Source organism: Thamnophis sirtalis, unplaced genomic scaffold (assembly GCF_051295495.1).
Source record: "Thamnophis sirtalis isolate CommonGarterSnake01/CBP01778 unplaced genomic scaffold, rThaSir2_p1.2 scaffold_4, whole genome shotgun sequence".
Classification (NCBI taxonomy): Eukaryota; Metazoa; Chordata; class Lepidosauria; order Squamata; family Natricidae; genus Thamnophis; species Thamnophis sirtalis.
The window spans coordinates 23,032,076-23,036,315 of NW_028261384.1; the positions used below are offsets into that span (position 1 = coordinate 23,032,076).

General features: G+C 46.1%; 1 pseudogene; it reads left to right on the plus strand.

Moving 5' to 3' along the window:
* The first annotated feature begins 3,102 nt into the window (after positions 1-3,102).
* On the plus strand, positions 3,103-3,957 carry LOC148045783 (uncharacterized; annotated as a pseudogene).
* The last annotated feature ends 283 nt before the right edge of the window (positions 3,958-4,240 follow it).

Below are 4,240 nucleotides of genomic sequence, written 5' to 3' on the forward strand. Positions count from 1 at the left end.
CTTATATTACATAACTGGATTATGTGAGCTTCTGCTTACTTAGAGCCTATTCCATTTTTCAAACTTGTAAGTGGCAAAAACATAATACCGTAATATATTTCTTGGCTTTTGCCAGATTCCACACCCTACAGATGTTCCCAACATCAGCCAAATCATCATGGATAATGATGAGAATACTGGGAATTAAAGTTTACACATTTGGAAGGCATCAACATTGGAGAAAGCTGATCCAGCCAATACTTTAGCCCGCTATTTCTAATTGTTTACAAAAACCAATGTCAACAATTCTAACATCACAGAAAGAATACAAATGGTTTTTTTTTTCTGATAACAGTGCAAGGAGAAAAAAAATAATTGTAATTGAAACTTGGCCATATAGTTTTTTTTTTAAAAAAAGTTCATCTTTTAAAAAAATAAGTCCTAAAGCAATTAACGGTTTTGCCTCAAAAAGCTAAAATTTTGTTAATCGCCAGGATAGGGTCAAGATGGCATTGTTCCACATAGTTTTGCAATCTTCAGTTCAGCTCAGCTCATTACGTGGTTTGTGACAAATTAGTATGCCTTAACTTCAGATTGTTCCTAGCCTACCTGCAATATAAAGAAAATTATACTACGTTAAGTACATGGCTATAAAAAGAACATGCAAATCATGTGAAATGTTCTAAAAAGGGGACTAAGGATGCCAAAGAATTCGTCCAGGGAAGTGAATAACCTGGAAAGAACAGAACTTTTCATCCTTTCTCCATCACCTCATTTTATTTTCATGATACTATTGATGAAAGAGAGGGGGAAGCCATTTGGCATATTTTTTAAAATTAAACAAGCCCAGAATCTAGATGTGAGGAGGTGGCTCATACTTGGCTAAAAAAATGCAAAAAAGTAACTTCATGAGGCTAAGGGTTTGGATATAAATAGACTATGCAAAATATATGTGCACTTAAGGATTGAATATTTATATGCAAATGGAACACATCTGCAATTCTTGAATCAATAAAGTTCCTTTTCATCTTAATGGTACACAACTAAAAAAAATAAGACATAATCATTTTAACTGCGTATCAGATCAGTGTTTGTAAAAAGCAAACTGGATTCAAACATTTTAGCACATTTTTTATTTATTAATTTCAAGCTAACATTAACATCATCATCACTGCCATCAGCCATTCAATTGTGTCCAACCATCAGCCACTCTATGGTTGGGCCATGAGTTTCCCCATTGAATTATGCCCACCAGGCTTCCGGGCGTTTCACCAGCTGAGAGCCCAGGGCATGCGCGGAGGGGTGGCGGTGGTTATTAGGGAAAGTCTTGGACCTCAGGAGGTCTCTGTGCCTCAGATAGGTGGGTATGAGTCCCTTTTTGTGAAGTGGGGCCTTGGAGTCCAGGTGGGCCTTTTTGTTACGTACCTGTCTCCCTGCTATATTTCATCGGCCCCGCCAGAGCTGCTGGATGTGTTAGCAATAGCAATAGCAATAGCAGTAGACTTATATACCGCTTCATAGGCCTTTCAGGCCTCTCTAAGCGGTTTACAGAGAGTCAGCATATTGCCCCCAACAATCTGGGTCCTCATTTTACCCACCTCGGAAGGATGGAAGGCTGAGTCAACCCTGAGCCGGTGGGATTTGAACCGCTGACCTGCTGATCTAGCAGTAGCCTGCAGTGCTGCATTTAACCACTGCGCCACCAGTGGTTAGCCAGATTGGTGGTTGATTTCCCCAGGTTTATGGTCCTGGGGGATTTCAATCTGCCTTCCATTGGCGAGACATCTGAGTCAGCTCAGGAGTTCATGGCTTCCATGACCGCTATGGATGACCTGATTTTCATCTCTGGACAGTGGATGAATGATCTAGATTTAGGGGATATTTCTATCCAACCCTTGTCATGGTCGGATCATTTCCTCCTTAGGCTTGACTTCCATACTGCCACCCCTCGCTGCAGGGAGGTTGAAGCGATTAGATGGTTCTGCCCCAGGCGCCTGATGGACCCTGAAAGAGTACTTCCTGATGGAGCTTGGAACTTTTCCTGAATCCCTTGCTCACAGTTTGACCGAAGCCCTAGTGGAAGCCTGGGATAGGGCTGCCACTGGGGTCTTGGACCACGTTGTGTCTCTGCGGCCTCTGACCCAGTGCCAATCCTGGGTAGCTCCCTGAAGAGCTCTGGGAGATGAAACGCCAGAAAAGACACCTAGAGAGTGATTGGAGGACCAGCCGGTCCAAATCTGACCGAACACTAGTAAGAATTCATATTAAATCCTATTTAGGGGTGATAAAAACAGCAAAAAAGGAACATTTTTCCGCTCTTATCATGTCCGCAGATAACTGCCCAGCTGCCCTGTTTAGGGTGATCCGCTCCTCAAGGAACCGGGAAGACCCCTTGCAAGGTAGGGCTGAGGAATTTGTTCAGTATCTGCAGGATAAAATTGCTCAGATTCGGACAGGCCTGGACTCTGACTGGGTAGATTCAGGCAATTCGACAGGGATGAATCTTGGGGAAACTGTCTGGGATGAGTCTGACCCTGCGACTCCCGAGGGCATGGACAGGATTATGGGGAGACTCAGTGCTGCCACTTGTGTGCTGAACCTGTGTCCCTCTTGGTTAATTTTGTCTTCCCGGGAGGTGACACGAGGCTGGCTCCAGGCGATTACCAACGCTTCATTGAGAGAGGGGTTCTTTCCCACCGCCTCAAAGGAGGCGAGGGTGAGGTCCCTCCTTAAGAAGGATCCATTTCAGTTGGGTTTCAGGCCCAGGTACAGCATGGAGATGGCATTGGCCGCGTTGGTTGATGATCTCTGGCGGGCCTGGGGCAGGGGTTGTTCCTCTGACCTGGTCCTATTAGACCTCTCAGCGGCTTTTGATACCATCGACCATGGTATCCTACTGCGGTGACTCAGGGGATTGGGAGTCGGTGGCACCGTTTTGCGGTGGTTCTCCTCCTGTCGGATCGATCGCAGTTCGTGTTGACTGGAGGGCAGAGATTGACCCCGAGGCACCTCACTTGTGGGGTGCCCCAGGGGTCAGTTCTCTCACCCTTCCTGTTCAACATATACATGAAACCGCTGGGCAAGATTATCCAAGGTTTTGGGGTACGGTATCATCAATACGCTGATGATACCCAACTTTTCATCTGTACCTCAAACCACTCAAACGATGCCGTCGATGTGATGTTCCGATGCCTGGAGGCTGTAGGGATCTGGATGGGGATGAACAGGCTCAAGCTCAATCCCTCCAAGACTGAGTGGCTGTGTTTCCTGTCATCCCGATTTATGCATCTTGTACCATCTTTGATGATAGGGGGAGAAATTTTAGCCCCCTCAGTGAGGGTCCGCAATCTGGGAGTCCTCCTGGATAAGTGGCTTAGTTTAGAAGAACACCTGATGGCCGTGACCAGGACGACCTTTTACCAGGTTCACCTGGTAGACCAGTTGCACCCCTTCCTGGATCGGGATGCCCTGTACACAGTCACTCACACCCTTGTCCTTTCTTGCTTGGACTACTGTAACACTCTCTACATGGGGCTGCCCTTGAAGAGCACCCGGAGGCTTCAGCTGGTCCAGAATGCGGCCATGCAGGTTGTCATGGGGGTACCTAGATGCTCCCATGTTACACCCCTTTTAGGCAGCCTGCACTGGTTGTTGATTGTTTTCCGGGTGCAATTCAAGATGTTAATTATGATCTTTAAAGCACTCCATGGCTTAGGCCCAGGGTACTTGTGAGACCACCTACTGCCACCAGTAGCCTCCCACTGTCCAGTATGATCCCACAGAGTTGGCTTCCTCAGGGTGCCATCAGCCAGGCAGTGTTGGCTGATGACCCCAAGGGGGAGAGCCTTCTCTGTGGGAGCGCCTTTCCTTTGGAATGAACTGCCCCCGGATCTTTGCATAATTCCTGACCTTCGGTCCTTCTGGCGCACCCTAAAAAGTTGGCTTTTCCAGCAAGCCGGCCTGGCCAGAATAAAATAAATTATTAATTTTAATTGTTAATTTTAATTTAATTTTAAATCTCATTGTAAATGTCTTGTTAGGTTTTTTGGATATTCTATTTAATCTTTCTTTTAACTTTTGTAATATGTGTTTTTATGTTGTACGCCGCCCTGAGTCCTTTGGGAGAAGGGCGGCATATAAGTCCAATAAACCTCAAACCTCAACCTATGAATCAGCACTCTCCATGCCCCACTGTCAATCTCCACCTCCTTCAAATCTGCCATGGTCCTCCCGGTGTCATCTTTTAGAGCATCCAGCCAGC